General features: G+C 41.3%; 1 protein-coding gene across 3 annotated transcripts in view; it reads right to left on the reverse strand.

The window, feature by feature from the left end:
* ARNTL2 (aryl hydrocarbon receptor nuclear translocator like 2) overlaps positions 1 to 24,713 on the reverse strand; it is a 114,107-nt gene that overhangs the window by 87,531 nt on the left and 1,863 nt on the right. The window lies entirely within an intron of this gene.

Below are 24,713 nucleotides of genomic sequence, written 5' to 3' on the forward strand. Positions count from 1 at the left end.
TACAATATACTTGTTGTTGTAAGACATACATACCACTGAGAAAGAAAAAGGTATACATGTGGACTGGTGGGGAACAGCAAGTACATTAATATGATCTGACATGGTGTGAAAGATGAGGAAATCATGCTGGAAAAGTAGATTGCACTAGTTCATGGAGGACCTTGGACGGCCCACCGAGGAATCAGAGCTTTCCTTCCAGGTAGCAGGGAGCTAATGAAGTTACCTAGCACTGCATCTTAGCCCCTTCATTTCTTGGGCCAGTCCTCACAAAGCAGCGGGCACGTTTGTGCTGTTCACCCGACTAGGAGTTAGTTTTCCTATTAAAAGCAACAACTTTCATCCTAATGCATTCCACCTTTGCCCAACCTGAATGGCTAGCTTCTTACCTGGGTTCCTATTTATTTCTGCAATGAAGCTTGTGCTCGGAGCTATACTCTGAACCCTTGCCATCTGGGCTGGGAAAATAAGGCTTTGAGGCCAAGCGCAGAGAAAGCCAAAACCCTTTCGTATGGAGAGCAGGACTCCACCCCGGGATCAACCACCATGTATCTCAGCCACGATGGTGTAAAATCTCAGAAGGATCAATCTCTCCTATGTAGTGAGGAAATTTTATTCTCTTGGCTGTGACTTCAAAAGAAGCAAGAATATCTAAAAGGCAAGTCCTGAGGATGGTTCTTAAGATGAAATCATTTTAGGGGAGGACGGCTCAGCTACGGTGGGACAGAAACCCAGGTGGAAAACCCTCGGACAAAGTGTACCTCGGACTTCATAAACGAGAATGTAGTTAGCCTTATTTTCTCTGTTAATTCTTACTTTAAGACTCTGTTAATTTCTTTGAGTTCCAAATAGTAAAGGGGAAACCATACTCTCCTAGAGTCTATGGATACAGAGCTTTGCTGGCATGTGATTTTGTCCATGGTTACACAATAGCTGCCGAACCAAAGCAGAGAAAAAAATCAACAATTTTTACTTGCCCAAGGCCAGTCCCTTGCCAGGGAAGTATGCAGAAGGTCAGGGGACAAATGAGTAAGTGACGTCTACATCAGAGTCACATGGTCCATCGCAGAGTACAGGCTGGGTAGGAAAGCGAGAGACACCCAGACGGAGCTGAAAAACAGGCAGGTGGTTGGAATGTTTGCACACGTGGGGGAGTGTCAGAATAGGAGACTGTAATCAGGAGAGAGAAGTTCAGACTTGGGGATTCCAAGGTAAAGCATCTGCAGCTGATTCAAGGGTCCACAGAAGAGGTGGCTAAGGGGGGTGCTGTAGTGAAGTGAAGACAGAGTATGTTGGAAGAGAGAGGAAAGACCAAAGTTACTCAGGACGGCATCAGGGAATGGACGGGAGAAGAGAATGTTTAAGAATATACAGAGGTAACATCCTGAAGACAGAGAGATGATTAACATGAGGACAGAAGGGGGTGAAATAAACAGAAAATCTAAATATACTTCTAAATGAAAATAATTTTAACGGTGAGGAATAATTTCCAAAAATAGCAACGAGGCTCAGATAATGCCAACCTCACCTCCCGGTTCAAGACAACGGGTGGCTTCCACAATTCTCTTATGATCAGTTCCTTCAAATTTGGGCTGACTACGTTACAAATAACTTTAGAATTACTTAAGTGAAAAAAGAGACTTTTCCCCCATCAAACTGATTAATCCTGATAAATTGTTATACTGGCAAAGGATCCTTGAAGAAGAAGAGGGAAGAACAGAGACACTCTCATAGTTTGATAGGCTTCTGGTAGGAATGACAATGGATAGAACCTTTCTAAAGGGCCATTTGGAAAGTTCTATCAAGGGACATAAGGATACTTCCATCCTTTGATCCAGCAATTCTATTTCTTTGAGTTTACCCTACAAATATTAAAGATATACATAAAGGCTTTTGTGCAAAGAAGTTTGTTAAAAATATTACAAGGGTGTAAACCTGAAAACAACCTAAATGTATCAACAAACAAGGGATCAACTAAAAAACTAAATGCAACCATGGGATGGAGTACTCTGCAGCCTTTAAATATAGTGTTTTCAATTTATGAAATGATAAATGCTATATAAAATACTAAATTTTATGTCCTTTGTGGTCTTTATTGTTTTATTTTTAAAAATGTTTTATTTATTTCTGAGAGAGAGAGAGAGAGAGCGTGAGCAGGGGAGGGTCAGAGACAGAGGGAGATACAGAATCTGAAACAGGCTCCAGGCTCTGAGCTGGCAGTCAGCACAGAACCCGACGCGGGGCTCGAACTTCGGAGGCTTAACTGACTGAGCCACCCAGGTGCCCGTGTCTTTGTTGTTTTAAAATATAGTATATGAATAGGAGATTTGGGGTCCAGGAAAGCCAGCAGATCAGGAAGTGATGCCAATAAAATGGCAGACTATTACACTTCCCAAGAGGAGGGGGCAGGGCACACCATTGGGGGCAGGTGGCACATGGGGACGCACCAGGGACAGTCTGGTGGCAGAGGGAGAGAGAGTACCTGGGCGGCAAGAGTCTATATTGTGTTATTTTGTGGGAGAGAACAGGTGGGCAGGCTCAACAGGCTTAGGATTGGCTAGTTTGAGTCATTTCAGCAGGCCGTGGACAAAGGGACTGTCTCTAGTTGTCTGTTAGCTGGGCCAGGAGTGATCAGGACACCTGGATACTGGTCTAGAGTGTGAGATGGGAAAGAAAGAAGGTCTCTGGGGTGGAGCCTCTGGACTGGCTGGTCTGAATTTGAAAAGTGAACGCATAGGCAGACTGTTTACTGAGTAAGTGGATCCTGATCACGCTTACTGTCTTCGGAGCACTCTTCTAACAGCAGACCTTCCTGACTGTATGCACTTCAGAAAATAACCACCAAGGATCCTAGTTCAAGTTGAAGTACCTGTTGCAGTAACATTATTCCTCATACAACAGGAGTAGTCCACCACCCCCACCTACCATGGGACAGGGGGACAGTGATGTGGCACTGGGCACAGCAGGTACACTTTTGTCCAAGCCCCCTCAACTCACCATGTGGCTCCAGGTAAGGTGCTTACCCTCTCTGTGCTTTCCTCATCTGTGAAATACTGATATAGACTAGACTTACCTTACAGAGCTTCTATAAAGAAAAAGAATGAGATCAATGTTGAATCCTTTTAGAATCTGTGAAGTTTATTGGATGAAGTTTGCTATCAGGTGGTATATTATTTATCTGAATTGAGAATAATGGGCTTATGCCAAGGTAGAAGACCCAAACGGACACAGATGTGCATCTATCTTGACCCTTATGCAAATGATCAGCTTGAACGATGGTGTAACTGTTAAAGATAAATAATTAAGGTCCCAGTCAAATTAAGGGCCAGGCCAGCTCCAGAGCTAGAGTAAATCGGAAATATAGTGCCAGATAATTCAGATTTCCACATGAAAATCCTTATCTAATTAGTAAAACGTAAATTTCTCTCACGCCCTCTGAAGCAGGGAATGCAAGACATTAATCAATAATCATATACTTAATTCAAAACTGTAATCACTGCTTGAATTAAAAGCCATGTGCTAGTAGACTATTCAATATGCAAAGCACTAGCAGTATGATTATTGCCCAACAGATTTAATTACTTTCTCCTATTGCCGAAAACCCAGCCGTGGCTCTCCACTGAACTGAAGCTGACATGTAACAAAGTCTTGCATAGCACAGCACAGCCTAGCTACTGGCCTCATCTCATGCTGCCCTCTTCTTCAGGCCAGGCAACAGCCACAGGGCACTAGGTGTTGCTCCCCAATCATACCGCACCCCCTCAGGGCTCTGCCTCCCTGGGCCTACTCCTCCCTTGCCTGAAATGCCCTATTCCCAAATCAGAGTAACATAAATTGATCTGTCAAGACATGGGTCAGATGTTAACTCCTACAAGAAGCCTCCTCTGACCACTGCCTCCAAACCTGCCACCCAGCTGAGGCCCCTTTTAGGTAATATGGTGGCACTTTGAAATTGATGCCATTATCGAGCTTATCCCACTTCACTGTAATTATGTTTTTACTAGCCAATCTCGCTCATTAGACACAACTTCTTGAGGGTAGGGACCATATTTGTATTTCTAGTTTAACATAATCCCTGACACATCACCCACACTCAATAACTGGGGCAATGATGGATTGTTCCAGAACTAGTATTAGGTCAGTTCCTATTTATAAGATAATAAATCTATGTTTCTCTCTGCTTATCAAAATAAATTTGTAATGAATAAGTGAGCTACATGTAGGGAAATAAATCATAAAAGTATAAGAAAAAATGCATACGAATATTTACATAATCTTAAAGTGAGGACTTCTGAAGGATGATCCAAAAGGTAAAAGCCATGAAAGAAATTACTACATTAAAAAGTTAAAATTTCTGTATATCAAAACCATCACAAAATTAATACATGTAAAATAAACTGGAGAAAATCTTCTCCAAAGCTGCTCCTTGCAGTCCACCCTTCCCTCTGCTCCCAATCCAGGGAGACGGACTTTATTGTTACGTAACCATTTGTTGGCATTTTCTAGACTTTATATAAATAGAACATGATATATGCCTTTCTGAGCTGGCTTCTTTTCTCCATAATGATTTTGAGATTCATCCATGTTGTCGAACATATTGGTATTTTACCCCTTTTTATTCCTTACTCCTTTGGGTGGGTATATTTTATCAATTTAATTCATCTGTTGATGGCCATTTGACTTATTTCCAATTATTGGATATTATAAACAACATTCATGTACAAGTCTTTGTGTAGACAAATGTTCTCACTTGTGTTTAGTAACTACTTAGATGTAGAATGACTAGCTTCTAAGACTGGTCTATGTTTTACTTTTTGAAACTGCCAAACTATGTCCTAAGGCTTTTGTGTCATTTCCCCCAGCCATGTAAGAAGAGTTCCAGTTTGCTTCAGATTCTCAGCACAATGGACATTGTCAGTCTTCTTTGTTTGATTCATTCGAGTGAAAGCATTGTGCTATTTCTCTGTAATTCATAGGAGTTCACAACATTTCAATTATTTGAAAATTTTACTCCTTGGAAGACCAAAATATCTCTGTAATTTTTAACCATCAATCCCATGTCTTAAAAGTCTAAGAAATTTCAATTCAGCTACAAATATTTGCATACTCACTACTGTGCAGGGAATTGTGTTAGAAGCCAGAGAGGATGCAAAGATGAGTACAGCATGGTGTTTGCTCTCAAATACCTCCGTCTCATAGGTAGAGAAATAACCTAACTACAAGCTAGAATGGAAGTATCTTTGGAGAAGTTTGGGTCACAGGTGTCACTTGAGATAGTCTGTGTATTACAGAAGTCCTCAAACTTTGGTTGACAATCGCAATATCGCACACTTTTGTCCTAAATTCCTCTCGTCCCTAAATCAGACCGTGTGACTCTCTCAAACATCACCCACAGGATGCCTTGTCATGGGCTTAATTCTGCATTAATTCTTCTTTAATATATTGGACCTTTACTTTATATAAATGAATGAATCAACAGTGTAATTTTAGAACTGTAGCTGGTATTACAGATGATCTACTATAACTCCCTTTTTCCAAGAAAGAAAAAGCTCCCCACAGTTGATTAAGTTCTTTGCCCTTTAACATACAGCTGGAAATTGATGGAGAAGGGACTATGTGTGAATCTTCTGACTCCCCAGCAGGGCGTTCTTTGAGTAACCCAAATCTATCTTTTCTTCAGGTTGTTGCCAAGCCACATCTTTACTTTTCATATGTCTGCAATTTTTTCTTGTTTATACTTAGGTACTGGCCCTTTTTTTGCCTGTTAAGTTTAATTTTCGTTGGCACCACCCTAAAAGCATCTTTTTGGATTCAGATTATGTGTAACAAATCGACTAAGCCTCCTCAATATATGCCATCTGCAAAAGTGACCAGCATGACATTTACATCGTCAAACCAAATGTCTGGCTGGTGTGTTAAACAAAAAAGCCGAAGAGAGAACAGCAGGAAATTTACTCACTCTGATCAAATACAGCATAGGCCAGGTGAGAGCCCAAGTAAGAGTTATAGCGGATAGCAAAGTGCGGTCACGAGGGAGAGCTCTGAATGATTGGAATGGACTCGGAGAATCACTCAACAGATAGGAAAATTGAACTATTTGAGTTGGGGACAGTGGTCTGGGAGCAAGACTGTGAACCATGCATGGCTGTCAGAGAGCCCTGGGGGTTAAGTTGTGCCAGCTGCTTGGACTGTTGAGCCACATGTCTTAAAATGAACTTGGAAACTGCTACCGTCTATAGAGATGATGTCACTGGCATTGAATGCCACACAGGCAATTGGGTGGGCCATGTTCCCCAGTGCCTCAAGATTGTGCACTAGCTGTTATTCCCCGGTACACCTAAACAACGCCCTTTCCCAATTTTGTTCCTCTTCTCCATTTCACCACATCGCCAACAGCACTCCAGCCTTGGGTTAATACCTCGTAGAACTCCAGGATACACAGAAGGCTCTGTTAGATTTTAAGTTCCAAGAAACAGAAGTCTTTTGAGTCAATGTCATCTTCCCAGCCTGCACAGCGCAGTGCCTGCTTCACAGTAGCTAGATGAGTATGTACTGTTGGAGCAACAGGCAGGACATGATAGGATCACAGCTGACAAGCTCTGCTCACCAGGGGACTGTCCCAATACGGGGACAGACTTTTTCCTACCACATCCTTCCTACCTGGGTGTGCTGCAAACTGGATAACATGCTTTTTAGCTCTTTCTAGGGTTTGAAAGTCATAAACTTCCAATCTCTCTCCCATTCACACCCATACAACTGGTCTGTGTTCCACTTTGAACACTGTGCCCGCATAACCAGATATGAGGGCCTTAGTATACACCGTGCAAGAGGCCCAGGGCACCTGTGCATGTTAAGGCTATTTTTGGTACACACTCCAGTAGGAGCAGTAAGAGCAAACCCATATCCTAACTCATACATGCTCTGGATATATATGCCTATGCACAGAGCAAGCCTGGGAAATCCCTGGCCCCTCCTTACTAGCAGAAGGGATGTGTCACATAGGTAACCTGATCCTCGTGGGCTCATTTTAAGCTATGAAGAATATGGCCCATTCCCTTGCCTGTGTGACTGACATTCAATGTCAAAGATGTCACTCCTATAGGCTATAAACTGTTGCTAAGTTTGTTCATTTGTTTACACGTTGTTTCTTATTGATGGGGTGGGGAACGGAAAGATTTTCCCAGCTAAATTTTTATTATTTGATTCTACTGTATTTAAGTATTGCCTGTTAAGTATCGGTTTTGATCTAGAAAAAAAAACAACAAACTACTTTTGATCTTAAAGATAAAAGTTAGTATAAAATTTTTGGAGAAATTCCTTAAAAATACTGGTTTTTGTAACTTACAATAGTACATTAAGAGGAGGAAAAAGGAACAAATCATTTTGTCAAATACATAAATAATAAAGAAGCAAAACTTAAATTCAATAGCCTCTTATGAAGACATGGTTCTCATGTCCACTTTCAATCACTACATAAATTCAAAAAGAACAAAATACACTTAGAATGAATTTTCATGCCACAGAAGGCAGTCTTCTGTCCCACTAGCTTTTTAGAAAGCAAGGTGGGGCCTCTTTGGAGAAGGGAATTGGAATACTGACTGATACACTGAGGAAAGCTATAAACATAGTGTGTCTAGATTTCAATAAGACACTTTTCCAGAGATGGAGAGTAGTGAGCTACTTGAAGATGCCATTACAGCCTTGAGGTGAAGAAAGGAGGAGGTGAAGAAAGGAGGAGGAGGTGGAGGGAAGGAGGAGAAATTTTAGGCAAGAACATCAGGTAGGAAGCCAACCATTGCAGTAAAGCAGAATGATCAGGAAAGTGACTTTTGTAGGTGAGACCACAGCCACCACCAATGTCACCCACCCACCCTTCACTACCACCATGACCACAAACAGAATAATCTTTCACTGAATCCTTACAAGCAAGGCACCATACCCTTTACCTCTCTTCTTTTATACAGTCCTCACATCACCCCTACAGTGGTGGTTTAGCAAATGAGGAAACAGGCTCAGAGAAGTGAAGTAACTTGCTGGGATGGTCTTTGTGCTGTGTCGACTTGGCCAGGCTATGGTCCTCAGTTACTCAAGCACTAGCCTAAGTGTTGCCGGGAAGGTATTATGTAGATGTGATTAAAGTCCATAATCAGTTGACCTTAATAAGGGAGATTATTCTAGATAATCTGGGCGGGTCTGACTTAATCAACCGAAAGGCCTTAACAGAGTTGAGGCGTCCTTGAAGAAGAGGAAACTGCCTGCATACAGCTGCTGCAGGCAGTGCCCAAGAGGCCCAGCTGCCTTTCCTAACAGCCTGCCCTGCGGATCCCAGTCTTGCCCAGCCAGCCCCCACAGTCGCATAAGCCAATTCCTTGCAACAAATCTCTTAGTATATACATCTCCTGCTCTTTCTGTTCCTCTCGTTGAACCCAAACTGATAGCCAGGCCAAAAGTCACACGATAATTAGGTGAAAGAGTTCAGATCCTCCCAAAGCCAAGACTAGACCACTATTCCACACTGCCTCCCAACGGAGGAAGTTCAGCTTTGGATATCGGCACTTAACAGATATGGCAACACATCCAAAAATCTAGCAAGCATTGAAGGCGAGGTTAAAAGGTTAAAGCTCTAGAGGCCAGTCTATACTAAGCTTTTGAAATGGGGCCAAGGGATAGGAGAAACACCCATTATGACTATAAGGAAATCAGAGTCATGGAAAACCACTCAGTTGTGATACAGAATATAATCAGAGTGACGTAAGCCCTCAAGATTGCTTCCCTGACTCTGACTATTCTGGAAAAGGCCAACATTTCATAGGCATTATAACCTAATCCAAGTACAGACAAAAGCAAGAAACAGTAGTTCATCAGAAACAGGGAAGTCCTCTAACTTTGTTCTGGACTGGATTGATCCTCATGCATAAAAAGAACACAGCGTTTAGCATTTTGAATATCAACAGGTTCTTCCAAAAAGCAGAAAAACATGTTTAGATTTGGATGGTCTATACCCACATCATCGTTACACTTGGGAAAATATCATTCTTGCAGCTGATGAGTAAACAGAATCGTAGTGCATGCTATCATCATGATTCATATTAATCTGGCATGACTGTATATGCCAAATGGCACATAGAACCTATAAAAGATACAATGGTTGCAGTTTAAGGAAGATGGTGGGGGGTGGGAGGATCCCGAGCTCACCTCCTCCCACAGACATACCAAGGCAACAACTACGTGTAATGCAACTCACTTTGAAAACAACCTGAAGACCAGCAGAGCAGATCTCCCGCAGCTAAAGAAATAAAGAAAAGGCACATCCAGAAGGATGGGAAGGGGAAAGATGCAGCAGAGAAGGAAACTCCGGGTGTGGCAGAGGCCCGCAAGCAGGATGGACATCGCAGGCACGGAGGTGCTCCCAAGGTAGCGAGGGGATCAGGCCTCACATGGGGCCCTCCCAGCCCTGAGGACCTGCACCAGGAAGACGAGTCCTTGTAACATCCTGCTTTGAAAACCAGCAGGGCTTAACTCCAGGAGAGAGGGTCGGCGACAGGAAGCGGAGTCCCTACTCTTAGTATCATTCAGTCCAAGACTCGGCACAGAAACAGCAATTTGAGAAGTACCTGCATTATACATAAAGGAGACTTACCAACTAACATCAGGGCATGTGTCAGAGGGGCAGGGATCTGTGGGAGCTTTCTCTGGGAATGGAAGTACTGGGAGGCGCCATTTTTCTTTCCCTCCTTAAGCCTACCCGGCCAGAAGCTTGTAGGCGCCAGTTCTTTTTTTTTTTTTTTTAAATGTTTTGATTTATTTCTAGGAGAGAGAGAGAGAGAGACAGCGTGAGCAGGGGAGGGTCAGAGAGAGAGGGAGTCACAGACTGAAACAGGCTCCAGGCTCCGAGCTGGCAGTCAGCACAGAGCCCGACGCGGGGCTCGAACCCACAAACCGCGAGATCATGACCCAAGCGAAAGTCGGACGCTCAACCGACTAAGCCACCCAGGCGCCCCTGTAGGCGCCAGTTCTTACACTTCCCATGGACACACTGGCACCACTTGCTCTGCTCTACCCAACCCACCCAGCCCAGCAACCACTCCTGCAAAGGGGCTCCGGCCTCACAACACCAGGCAGACTCCCTGTGTCAGGCCCAGCAGCCCTCCAGGAGACACCTGCCAGGGAGAAGGAAGCCAGCCCTGCCCACAGCAGGCCTGTAGAGGTCACAGCCCAGTCACAACAGGAGGGCACACACAGCCCACGCAGGGGACACCTCTGGAGCACCTGATGCTGGTGATCAGGGGGGACTGCACTACTGGGCCTCAGAGATGCCTTTTAGGCACAAGGTCACTACTTTCAAGACCAGGAGATGGAGCTGACCTATCTGATACATAGTAATAAACAGAGAGTCAGACAAAATCGGGAAACAGAGGAATATGGTCCTGATGAAAGAATAAGACAAAGCTTCAGAAAAAAAGAACTAAACAAAAATGGAGATAAGCAATCTACCTAATAAAGAGTTCAAAGTAAAAGTAAAAACAAAAGATGTTCACCAGATGAGAGGAGTGTGTGAATTCAGTGAGAGCTTTAAGAAACTGACAGACAATATAAAAAAGAGCCAGTCAGAGCTGATGAATACAATAATTGAAAGGGAAAATACACTAGAGGAAATCTACAGCAGACTATAGGATATAGAAGAACAGACCCACTATCTGGAAGACAGGCTAAGGGAAAGCACCCAAGCTGAACAGCAAAATAGATAGATGGATGATAGATAGATAGATAGATAGATAGATAGGCAGGCAAGCAGACAGACAGATACATACATAATACATATGAATTTAAAATAGAAGATAGGTTAAAGGACCCCCAGGGTAACATTAAGTACACTAACATCTATCTGCATTACAGGAAGCCTAGAAAGAGAACAACAGATTGAGAAAGGGGCAGAAAATATACTTAAAGAAATAATAGTTGAAACTCCCCTAACCTTTGGCTCAGGAAGCACAGAAAGCCCTCAACAAGATGAACCTAAGCAGGTCTAACCCAAGACACATAATTATTAAAATGTCAAAAGTTAAAGATAAAGAAAGAATCTTGAAAAGCAAATAGTTCAGGGGCGCCTGGGTGGCTTAGTCGGTTGAGCGTCCGACTTTCACTTAGGTCACGATCTCGCGGTTCGTGGGTTCGAGCCCCGCGTCGGGCTCTGTGCTGACTGCCAGCTCAGAGCCTGGAGCCTGTTTCAGTCTGTGACTCCCTCTCTCTGACCCTTCCCTGCTCACGCTGTCTCTCTCTCTCTCTCTCTCCTAGAAATAAAAACATAAAAAAAAAAAGAAAAGAAAAGCAAATAGTTCAGAACAAAGGAAACTCCATAAGACTATCAGCTGATTTTTCAGCTGAAACTTTACAGGCCAGAAGAGAGTGGCATGATATACTCAAAGTACTAAAAGGTGGGGAAAGAAAACTTTCAGCTAAGGATACTGTACCTGGCAAGGTTATCCAGAATTGAAGGAGAGATCAAGAGTTTCCCAGACAAATAAAAGTTAAAGGAGTTTATCATCACTAAACTAGACTTCCAAGAAATGTTTAAGGGACTTCTCAAAGGCAGAAACAAACAAAAAAAGAACATAACCAGAGGTAAGAAAATTATAAAAGAAAAAAAGAAAAAATGCAAACATATAGCAAAGGTAGTCGATCAGTCACCTATAAGGCTAGTATGAAAGTTAAGATGAAAGTAGTAAAATTAGAGTTCTGGCTCAAGGTGACAATTTAGGAAGACTCTGAACTCACCTCCTCCAGGGAACATACTAAAGTATACCTATTAATAGAACAATTCTTCCTGAAGAACTGAGGGCTGACTGAACAGCTACTGAACAAGCTAAGGTAGAGAGAATGTCAAGAGAACAGGAAGGGAGACAGAGACACAGTGACAAAGAGAGCCCCCACCCCACACTGTGAACAGCAGTGGGGAGGGAGAGATGGTACTGAGAAACTGGGAACAGCCCCCTCTGTCTTTGGACACCCAGAAAAGTCATGGCTTAAGAGGAACTAGCATAGAGGAAAGCGAGCTAAAGAAATCTGCCAAGAGGTGCAGGAGCTCTGGAACACTCTCGAGCTCAGAGACTGGAGGACAGTCTATGTTCCCACCCCACCTTAACATCCCAGACTGGAGCAGGATCTGGATACCATCATGGGCGAGTCCCGTCATCTGAGTGAGCTTACAACTTGAGTGAGCCGGGAGCCCACAAGCCCACACCAGCCCTAATCACAACGGGGTACAGAAAAAGCAGCCAGGTTTAAAAGCACTTAGGAGCTGTGGGAACACACTCTCCCCCCCCCCCACCTTAAAAGCCCAAAAGGTAGCAGGGTCCGGACATGGAAAGAAGGGGGTTCATATGCCATAATTCGTAGGTCATGATGCCATAACTGGTAGGTCAGATCATCACAGAAGGCTTGTGACTTCAGGAGGCCCAGGATCCACAAATCTACACCAGCCCACTGGTGCTGGTACACGGGGGGGGTGGGGGGGGAGCCCTGCTTTTTTTTTTCCTTACAAATAGTTTGTCAAGTTGGTTTCCACATAACACCCAGTGCTCATCCCCAAAGTGCCCTCCTCCATGCCCATCCCCCCCTCCCCCCCACATCCATCAGTCCTCAGTTTGTTTCTCAGCATTCAAGAGTCTCTCATGGTTTGCCTCTCTCCCTTTCCCCCACCATTTCCGCCCTTCTTCTCCCCCTTGTTCCTCCGTCAAGTTCCTCCTAATCCTCCTATACGTGCAAACATATGGTATTTGTCCTTCTCTGCCTGACTTATTTCGCTCAGCATAACACCCTCAAGGTCCATCCATGTTGCTACACATGGCCAGATTTCATTGTTTCTCATTGCCATGTAGTATTCCATGGTATAGATAAACCACATCTTCTTGATCCATTCATCTGTTGATGGACACTTAGGCTCTTTCCATGTTTTAGCTATTGTGGAGAGTGCTGCTATGAACATTGGGGTACATGTGCTCCTATGCCTCAGCATTTCTGTATCCCTTGGGTAAATTCCTAGCAGTGCTATTGCTGGGTCATAAGGGAGTTCTATTGTTAGTTTCCTGAGGAACCTCCACACTGTTTTCCAGAGGGGCTGTACCAGTTTACATTCCCACCAACAGTGCAGGAGGGTGCCCGTTTCTCCACATCCTCGCCAGCATCTAGAGTTCTCTGATTTGCTCATTTTAGCCACTCTGACTGGCGTGAGGTGGTATCTCAGTGTGGTTTTGATTTGTATTTCCCTGATGAGGAGGGATGCTGAGCATCGTTTCATGTGTCTGTTGGCCATCTGGATGTCCTCTTTGGAGAAGTGTCTGTTCATGTCTTCTGCCCATTTCTTCACTGGGTTGTTTGTTTTTCGGGCGTGGAGTTTGGTGAGTTCCTTATAGATTCTGGATATTAACCCTTTATCTGATATGTCATTTGCAACTATCTTTTCCCATTCCGTTGGTTGCCTATTAATTTTCTGGGTTGTTTCCTTGGCTGTGCAGAAGCTTTTAATCTTGATGAGGTCCCAACAGTTTATTTTTGCTCTCGATTCCCTTGCTTTTGGGGATGTGTCAAGTAAGAAGTTGCTGCGGTGGAGGTCAAGGAGGTTGTTTCCTGCTTTCTCCTCTAGGGTGTTGATAGTTTCCTGTCTCACGTTCAGGTCCTTTATCCATTTTGAGTTGATTTTTGTGCATGGTGTGAGAAAATGATCTAGTTTCATTCTTCTGCATGTTGCTGTCCAGTTCTCCCAACACCATCTGTTAAAAAGGCTGTCTTTTTTCCATTGGATATTCTTTCCTGCTTTGTCAAAGATTAGTTGGCTGTATACCTTTGGGTCCAGCTCTGAGTTTTAAATTCGATTCCATTGGTCTATGTGTCTATTTTTGTGCCAATACCATACTGTCTTGATGATGACAGAAAAGCCCTGCTTTAAAAGGGCAGAAGAACTATGGGAACATTTTCTCCCCTCCACCTGAAAAGCACAGACCAGGGCAGGGTCTGGATGCCAAAAGGGGCAGATCCAGAGGCCATGACTGGTGGATCCGGTCATCACAGGAGTCTTGTGACCTCAGCAAGCCCACAGTCCTCAAGCGCACACCAGCACCAGTCACACTGGGGCACAAGAAAAAACCATAATTTAAAAGTGCCAAGAAACCCCAGCACTTTCCACCTTCAAAGCACACACTGAGCAGTGCTTGGCTCAGGGAGCTTGAAACACCAGAGAGCCCAAGATTCACAAGCTCACACCAGCTGCCCTGTGGTGCTGGGACACGAAGACAGGCCACAGTTTTGTGTTTCTTTTGTTTGCTTTTATTTCATGTTCTTTAATTTTTATTTTATTTTTTCTTTTTAAAATTTCTCTTTTGGTCAGGTTTTTCTTGGTTTTTTTCTTCCTCTTATTTTCTTTCACTTTTTCTTTTTTCTCTTCTCATTTTTGTTTTATATTTTTCTCACTGTTCTTTCTGTAAAACGTGATAAAAGTTTAAAAGAGTAAGTAGCTCCAGACTTCAAGTTATACTGTAAAGCTGTAGTAATCAAAACAGTATGGTGCTGGCACAAAAACAGACACATAGATCAGTGGAACAGAATACAGACCCCAGAAATAAACCCATGATTATACGGTCAGTTAATCTTTGACAAAGAAGCAAAGAATATGCACTGGGGAAAAGTCTCTTCAACAAATGGTGTTGGGAAATCTGGACAGCTGCAAAAGAATAAAACAAGAGACAAGAAAAAACTCAAACAATCTAACCTTAAACCTAGAGGGACTAGGAAAAAGAACAAACAAAGCACAAGGTGAATAGAAGGAAGCAAAGATCAGAGCAGAAATAAATGAGGTAGAGACAAGAAAGAAAAAAGGAAGGAAGGAAGGAAGGAAGGAAATAAAGAAAAAAGGAAGAAAGGAAGGAAGGAAGAAAAGAGAAAGGAAGGAAGGAAGGAAGATCATTGAAACCAAGATCTGCTTCTTTGAAAAGATAAACAAAAGAGACAAAACCTTAGCTGGATTCATCAAAAGAAAAAAGGAAGAGGACTCAGATAAAATCAGAAATAAGAGAGGAGAAGTAATAATTGACACCATAGAAATAAAAAGATTCTAAGAAAATAAAATGTAAAAGTATATGCCAACAAACTGGACAACCTACAAGAAATAAATTCCTAGAAACATACAATCTTCCAAAACTGAACCAGGAAGAAATAGAAAACTTAAACATACCTATTACAAGTAATGCAACTGAATCGGTAGCCAAAAACTACCAAAAAGCCCAGGACCAGATGGCTTCACAGGTCAATTCTACTGAACATTTAAAGAAGAGTTAATACGTATTCTCCTCAAACCATTCCAAAAAATAGGAGAAAAGCTTCCAAATGCATTCTACAAGGCCAGAATTACCCTGATACCCAAATCAGACAAAGTCATCACAAAAAACAAAACTACAGGCCAATATCTCTGAGGAGCATAGATGCAAAAATTCTGTACAAAATATTAGCAAATTGCATTCAACAATATATAAAAAAAAAACCATTCACCATGAGCAGGTAGGATTTATTCTCAGGGTGCAAGAATGGTTTGCTATTCACAAATCCATCAACATCATATACCACATCAACAAAGGATAAACATCATTGTCGCCTAAATAGATGCAGAAAAAGAATCTGACAATATTCAATGCCCATTCATGATAAAAACTCTCAACAAAATGGGTTTAGAGGGAACACAGCTCAACATAAAAAAGGCCATATCTGATAAACCCTCAGCGAACATCATACTCAATGGTGACACACTGAGAGCTTCCCCTCTAAGGTCAGGAACAAGACAAGGATGTCCACCCTCACCATGTTTATTCAACATGGTCCCAAAGGTCCTAGCCACAGCAATCGGACAAGAAAAAGAAGTAAGAGGCATCTATACTGGAAAGGAAGAAGGCAGACTGTCACTATTTGCAGACAGCATGATACTACATATAGAAAATCCTAAAGATTCCACTAAAAACCTATAGGAAGTAATCAACAAATTCAGTAAGGTTGCAGGATACAAACTTAACACCCAGAAATCAGTAGCATTTCTATACAGTAACAACAATTGCGGAAAGAGGACTTTAAAAACTGCACCGTTTACAGTTGTACCATATATATATATATATAGGAATTAACTTAACCAAGGAAGTGAAGACCTGTACTCTGAAAACTATGAAATACTGATGAAATAAATTGAAAATGACACAAATGAAAAGATATTTCATGCTTATGGATTGGAAGAATGAATACTGTCAAAATGTTCATGTTACCTAAAGAAATCTATAGATTCAATACAATCTCTATCAAAATACAAACAGCATTTTTCAAAAAGCTAGAACAAATAATACTAACATTTATCTGGAACAGAAGACCCAAAATAGCCAAAGCAATTCTGATAAAGAATTATGAAGCTAGACATATTACAGTTTCAAGATATATTACAAAACTGTGATGATCAAAACCGTATGGTACTGGCACAAAAACAGACACATAGATCAGTAGAACAGAACAGAAACCATGGAAGAAAACTGACATTTATCTGGTCAATCTATGAAAAAGGAGGCACGAATACACACTGGGGGAAAAAGAGTCTTTTCAATAAATGGTGCTGGGAAAACTAGACAGCTACATCTAAAAGAATGAAAGTAGACCATCTACTAACACCATACACAAAAATTAACTCAAAATGGATTAAAGACTTAAATATAAGACCTGAAAGCATACAAATCCTGGAAGAGAACACAGGCAGTAATTTCTCTGACATTAGCCATAGCAGTATCTTGCTACATGTGTCTCCTAAGGCAAAAGAAACAAAAGCAAAAATAAACTACTGGGAGTACATCAAACTAAAAAGCTTCTGAATAGAAAAGAAAACAACAAAACTAAAAGACAATCTACTGAATGTGAGATCTTTGCAAATGATATGTCCAGTGATGAGTTAATACCTAAAACATATGAGGAAATTCTATAACTGAACACCAAAACTAAATAAATAAATAATCCAATTTTAAAATGGGCAAAGGGCCTGAATAGATATTTTTCTAAAGAAGACCTATGGATGGTCAACAGACACATGACAAGATGCTCAACATCACTAACCAACAGGAAAATGCAAATCAAAACCACAAAGAGATATCACCACATACCTGTCAGAATGGCTAAAATCAAAAACACAATAAATAACAAGTGCTGGCAAAGATATAGACAAAAAAGAGCCCTCATGCACTGTTAGTGGGAAAGCAAAGTGGTGCCATGCACTGTGGAAAACAGTATAGAGGTTCCTGAAAAATTAAAAATAGCAATACAATATAATCCAATAATTCCAGTACTGGGTATTTATCCAGGGAAATGAAAACACCAACTCGAAAAGATATATGTACCTCCATGTGTATTGCAAAGACATTCAAGCAACCTAAATGTGCATCGATAGACAAATGGGTAAGGAAAATGTAGTATAGATTACAATGGAATACTACACAGCCCCAAACAAGGAACAGATCATGCCATTGGAGACAACATGGATGACTTAGAGTGCATAATGTTAGGGGAAAGAAGCCATACTGAGAAAGACAAATACCACATGACCCCACTCATAAATAAAATCTAATAAAAAAATAAATAAAAATCAGAATAAGAACTATAATAAAGAGAACAAACCAATGGCTGCCAGAAGGGTTTGGGCAAAATGGGTGAAGGAGAGAGGGGGATACAGGCTTCCAGATATGGAATGAGTAAGTCACAGGAGTAAAGCAGAGCGTAAGTCAGTGATATTATAACAGTAATGTAATGGGATGGATGGTAACTATACTTATCGTGAACACAGGATAATGTATAAACTTGTCAAGTCACTAAGTTGTACATCTGACACTCATGCAACATTGTGTGTCAACAATACTCAAATTTTTAAAATAGTAATAAAATTAATCATATCTATGAAAATTAGGGGATAAACAAGATGAAAAGATGTAAAATAGGACATCATATGTATAGGACATGGAGGTGGGGTTAAAATTCAGTGTTTTGGGATGCCTGGCTTGCTCAGACAGGAGAGCATGCAATTCCTGATCTTGGCAAGGTCATGAGTTCAAGCCCCACATGTGGCATAGAGTGTACTTAAAAAAAAAAAAAAAAATTAAGTAGGGGCTCCTGGGTGGATCAGCTGGTTAAGCGTCTGACTTCAGCTCAGGTCATAGTCTCATAGTTCGTGAGTTTAAGCCTGCACAGACTCTAAGCTGACAGCACAGAACCCACTTTGGATCCTCTGTTGCCTTCTCTCTCTGCCCCTCCCCTGCTCACACTCACTCTCTTGTCTTTCAAAAACAAACATTAAGCATTTTTAAATTTAAAAAATGTAGTGTTTTTAGAATGTGTTCAAACTTAAGTGACCAATTTATTATAGACTGCGATATACACAGGATGTCATGCAGAAACCTCATAGCAACCACAAACCACAATCCTATGACAGGCACACAAAAAATTAATGGAAAAAAACCCCAAGCATAACACTGAAGTCATCAAATCACAAGTGAAGAGAGCGTGAAAAGAAGAAAGGAATAGAGAAGAGCCACAAAAACAACCACGAAACAATTAACAAACAAGTACCCTATCAATAATTACTTTCAATGTAAATGGAATAAGTGCTCCAATCAAAAGACACAGGGTGAATGAATAGCAAAAAAAAAAAAAAAAAAAAAGGACTCATCTATATCCTGCCTGCAAGAGACCCACTTCCACTTCAGATTTAAGTCACATAAAACCTGAAAATGAAGTGTAATGATAAAGGAATCGATCCAACAAGATGACAGAATTGTAAATCTCTACATACCTACCATAGGAGCACCTAAATATATGAAGCAAATATTAGCAGACATAAAAGGAAAAGCAGACAAGAATACATAATAATAGGGGATGTTACCAGTCCACGTACTTCAATGGACAAGTCACTCAGATAAAAAATCAATAAGGAAACAGCGGCTTTGAACATCAATCACACTAGATCAGATGGACTTAACAGATGTATACAAACATCCTATTCAAAAACAGCAGAATATACTCCCCCCCCCACCCAAGTGCACAAGGAATATTCTCCAGGAGAGATCACATGTTAGGCCACAAAACAGGTCTTAACAAATTAAAGAAAACTGAAATCATATCAGGCACCTCTTCTGACTACAATGGTATGAAACTAGAAATCAATTTCAAGAAAAAAAAATGTGAGCTAAACATGTTACTGAATAACCAATGGGTCAATGAAGAAATTAAAGAGGAAATTAAAAAATACATGGACGTGAAGGAAAATGGAAACAAAGATTCAAAATCTTTGCGACACAGCAAGAGCAGACCTGAGAGGGGAGTTCAGAGCAACACAGGCCCACCTCAAGAAACAAAAAACAACGTCAAACAATGTAACCTTACACCCAAAGAACCAGAAAAAAAGAACAAAGCCCAAAGTAGTAGAAGGAAGGAAACAATAAAGAGCGGAGCAGAAAATATGAAATCGGGGCTAAAAACAAAACAAATAAAAATGATCAATGAAACCAAGAGTTAGTTCTTTGAACACTGATAACTCTTTACCCAGACTCAAGGAAAAAAAGAGAACTCAAATAAAAATCAGAAAAGAAAAAGGGAAGTTAACAACTGATACCACAGAAATACAAAGGATTATAAGACTACTATGAAAAACTATATGCCCACGAATTGGACAACCTAAAAGAAATGAATAAATTCCTGGAAACACAATCTTGTAAAACTGAATCAGGAAGAAAGAGAAAATCTGAACAGACCAATTACTAGTAATGAAATGGAATCAGTATTCAAACAAAACAAAACAAAATACAAAAAACAACCCCAAGAAACAAAAGCCCAATACCCAACTGCTTTGCAGATGAATTCTACCAAATATTTAAAAGAGACTTAATACCTATGTGTCTCAACCTATTGTAAAAAATTAAAGAGGAAAAAATGCTTCCAAATTTATTCTATAAGGCCAGCAGTCCTGTGATACCAAAACCAAGAAGAGACACTATAAAAAAAAAAAAAAAGAAAAAAAGAAAGAAAGAAACTCGTAGACTAATATCTCTAAAGAGCATAGATCCAAAAATTCTCAACAAAGTACTAGCAAACCAAGTTTCAGTGAGCATTAAAAAGATCATTCTCCATGACCAAGTAGGATTTATTCCAGGGGTGCAAATGTGGTTTAATGTCTACAAACCAAACAATGTGATATACCACAATAACAAAATTAAGAATAAAAACCATATGACCAACCCAATAGATGCAGAATAAAACAATTAACAAAATCCATTACAATTCATGAGAAAATACCCTCAAAAGAGTGGTTATAATTTCTATTCAGGTCATGGTCTCTAGGTTTATGAGATTGGACCCACACCCAGGCTATCAGCACAGAGCCTGATTGGGCTGCTCTTTCTGCCCCTTCCCTACAGCTCTCTACCTCGCTCTCTCTCTCTCAAAATAAACATTAAAAAAAAAAAAAAGGTTTTATGGAGGGAACGTACCTCAACATAATAAAGGCCTCATAAGGCAAACCCACAGTTAACATCGTAGTCAATGATGGAAAACTAAAAGATTTTCCTCTAAGATCAGGAACAACACAAGGATGTCCATTCTCATCACTTTTATTCAACACAGCATTGGAATTCCTAGCTACAGCAATCAAAGAAAAGGCATTAAAAAGCATCTAAATTGGTAAGGAAGAAATAAACTATCATTATTTGCAGAGGACAGAATTCTACATATAGAAAACTCTAAAACCCAAAAACTTACTAGAATAAATTGCAGGATACAAAACTAACTATACAGGCATCTGGTGCATTTTTATACACTAATAACAAACTGGCAGAAAGAGAAATTAGGAGAATAATCGCATTTACCATTGCATCAAAAAGAATAAAATACCTAGAAATAAATTTAACCAAGAATGTGTAAGACCTATACTTTGAAAACTTACAAGACATTGATGAAAGAAACTAAAGATGACACAAATAAATGGAGAGATATACCATGCTCATGGATTGGAAGAATCAACGTTATTAAAATGTTTATATGACCCAAGGCAATCTACGATCCAATGCAATCCCTATCAAAATATCAACAGCATTTTTCATAGAACTAATCACTGAGGACTTTCCATATCCATGTCTCTATCCTGAAAGACCCTCTTCTTGGCTACCTCCCCAAGAATTATCTACCCATTGATACTAAAGTTGGCACCTTCTCTTCAAGTCTGTGAGTTCCTCCCCACCGAACTAGATGTGATTTCTCCTTTGGGTAGGGAGGCTCACTCTTAGCAGTTAAACTATAGATTTTACTAGGTTCTATCTTGTTACACATACTTTGACCACCTTTCACTTATTTATAAGCTCTTAAATCATTTTTCTTGCTTTATCCATTTCTCCATCTCTGTTTGTTTAGTATAGTAGTATGTATTTAATGGAGAGTTTATTAATGAACCAGCCCTGTCTACACACTAGACCAATTATTATTCATTTAAAATCAACAAACCTTTACTAGGCATTTAACAGGTACAAGGAGTTGGAGATTATAAAGATGAGTAAGAATCAACCCTGCTCTCCTAGGAATGAATGGGCAACCAGGGCTGGAGCTAAAAGACCTACCTAAATAACTTGGGGGCAGGCAGGCCCAAACGTTATAATAGACCCACAAAAAGACTATCGTGGGAAAACTGAAGGGGAGATGCATTTCTATAGGGGGTAGGAGAGGTTCTGGGAAGGGTTCATGAAGAGGAAAAATCATTAGTTAAATGTCAGATTTCACTCAACAGTTTGTAATCATCTCATTTAATTCCCACAGAAGCTTCCAAGTTAAGCATTTTTATCCCTCATCTGACAGAGAAGGAAATTGGGGCTCAGAGCAGTTAAATAATTTGGCTAAGGTCACATAGCTAGTAAATAAGGAAACTGGTGATCACATTCCCAATGGCCTGGTTCCCAAGTTCATGCTCATTTCCCTATATAACAACTCTCCTCCTCCACAGGCAAGTAATAACATAGTGACACCTGAGCTCGGCCTTCAAGCCACTAGAAGAGTTCTACATACCACTCTGGAGAAGGGCAGGGGCATTCCAGGAGCAGAAAAACAGCCTGGGCAACACCTGGAGGTAGCAAAGTTTAAAACACATGGGGAAAGGTAGACGCCCTCGTGTAACTATAGGACATGTAAGGGAGACAAAATGGAGATACTTTGGAAGAAAAAGTCAGTGGATGGCTCTCTACTTGGCCTGGGTCATGTTTGGAATAGATGGCAAAGCATATTCCTTATCTACTTAAAAAAATACGTAAAATATTAGAAGTAAAACACTTTTAATCTTTTAATGTATTGGCAATTACCGTTTTCTGCCAACAATCTCAACCTTCAATAATAGATATCCTGTAATGCAAACCATGTTAAGTGGAAGAATGGTTCTCTCCATATTTCATTTTCCTCCAGCTTCTGTTTTTCTCTCTCTGTAATAAAGATATTACTTAGAGATTTAAACCATAAGATTAAAGACTAGAGAAATGAGATACCAATAATTTATTTGGATAAATGACAAATTTCCTATCATGCTCACTAATATTTAAGTATTTTCAAATGAGAATTTTAATGATATAACTGGGCTGATTTAAGTATTCTAGGAAATTTTTAAATAGTTTAAGTTTAAAAATTGGGGATGGCTGAGGGGTGCCTGGTGGCTCAATCAGTTCAGCCTCCAACCTCAGCTCAAGTCATGATCTCATGGTTCGTGAGTTCAATCCCCACGTCAGGCTCTGTGCTGACAGCTCAGAGCCTAGAGCCCGCTTTGGACTCTGCATCTCCCTCACTCTCTGCCCCTCCTCCCAAAATAAACATTACAAAAATTTTTTTAATTGGGGGTAGGTGAGATATTATAGCCTAACGTGATATAATTTAAAGAGTATTCATGAAGGACAAGTAAATATGACTTCACACAAGAGAAGAAAATGGGGGCATAAGAAGAAATGTGTATAAGCACAGCTAACTGCTTGATAAATGATCAGTAAATATCCAGAAATATTACAAGCAGCTGCAGAGAATATCTTCCAGCTGTAGTCCCAGCTCCAATAAGAGTTTAAATGGTGGGTTCTGCTAAGTTTTCACAGCCTCCTGCTGACGGGAAGAGGGGAGGCACTGGGGGAGGCAGGGGGAGGCAGAGTCAGGCTGGGAGTTGGAGGTCGGGGAACAGACTCCAGGGAGCAGGCCTGCGGAAACCAGGACCGGAAACCACGGGCTCACAGAGCAGGCAGGTGTCTCGGGTACGCTGGTCTCCCGCAGGCACCTGCTCACAGAGTCCTGCTACTGATGACGGTACTGACGCTGACTCACGACCCAGATCGCAGGCACCTGCGGAACTCAGCTGTCGCAGCGGAAAGCTGGAGGTCCTCAACTAAATGGGACAACTGAAGTCAGGGCTACTAGAATGAGATGGTATCACCTCATTTATCATTTCCTCAACTTGATGTAAAGGGAGAGATTTTGAAAGGAGGCTGTAAGCCATGTTCACAGCACAGAAAGAGACCATGCCTTTTAGAACCAAGCAAGGAAAAAAGTAAAGTGAAATCACTGCTTACTATACTACTACTGTGGATTCCCCTATATATTTTAAACATTAGATTTCTTTGTATTTTTCCCTGGAGTCAAACTCTGATGGGCTGACAGTCCCTACCCCCCTCCCTGCTCTCACCTCTACCCCGCCTCATTCCCCTTCCCCACTCACTCTTCTCCCCTCCCTAGCTCTTAGCCTTGCCCCTCGCCCCATCTCTTTCCCTCACTTTCTGCCTTCCTTCCCTCTTGCTCCTCTACTCTCTCCCCTCTTTATTCCACCCCTATCTCCCCCCCCACCACCACCATTCTCTCCTTTCCTCTTGCGTCTCACCTCCCCACAACCTTGGCCCAAACATGTGCAAAGCAGTTTTAGTCCATCCTGGTTTATCTTGGGTAATGCATCTCAGGCTCAAGCTTTGCCTGAGGGTCCAGGCCAGGAGTGGCAGCTTATGCAAAGTTGATTGGGACATGATTTTTCTTCTTTCTGAGTCACGAAAATGAATCTAAGCCATTATAATTGCAGAACCACACTTCAGAAACAGTTGCCTGATAACATCACGGGTGCAAACATGGCATGGTAAGGAAAGGGAAGGGGAGGAAGCTGCCCCACAGGAGCCTAGACCCCAAACCATCTCAGGCAGTCAGTCTTGAAAATGTGCTGCTCCTGCATGATCGCCTTGGCCTTGACTCCAAGAATTCTGGACTCATTTGCCAGGAGGACACCCAGCCACCTGGCACCTTGCTTAGCCTTGGTGTTTACCATAAGCCTGTCAAGAACTTAGGCAATTAAATTGGGCACCAGCTAATTTTTGGCAGCCATCCTCAAAAGCAGCCCAAGGTTATTTTCAGCAGGGTAATCAACCATGGGGGGTTTTCTCCCCACCACGTTTAGATTTATATTTTACCACCACGACCTTAGCGTCAAACTGCCTAGGGAAAAGAAATCTTCAGGGATTCTGTGTAAGGAAAATCATGGTCCTGGATTCTGATATAGAGACTTCTTTTGTTTTTTTTTTCCCCCCACCGGGGAGAGGGGAACTTGTAACAATAGGTGTTTCACCCATTTTATCGAAAGAGGGGGGTCTGCAACGGCGCACATCGCTCAT

The sequence above is a fragment of the Hyaena hyaena genome, unplaced genomic scaffold (assembly GCF_003009895.1).
Source record: "Hyaena hyaena isolate Hyena2069 unplaced genomic scaffold, ASM300989v1 scaffold_182, whole genome shotgun sequence".
In the NCBI taxonomy this organism is placed as follows: Eukaryota; Metazoa; Chordata; class Mammalia; order Carnivora; family Hyaenidae; genus Hyaena; species Hyaena hyaena.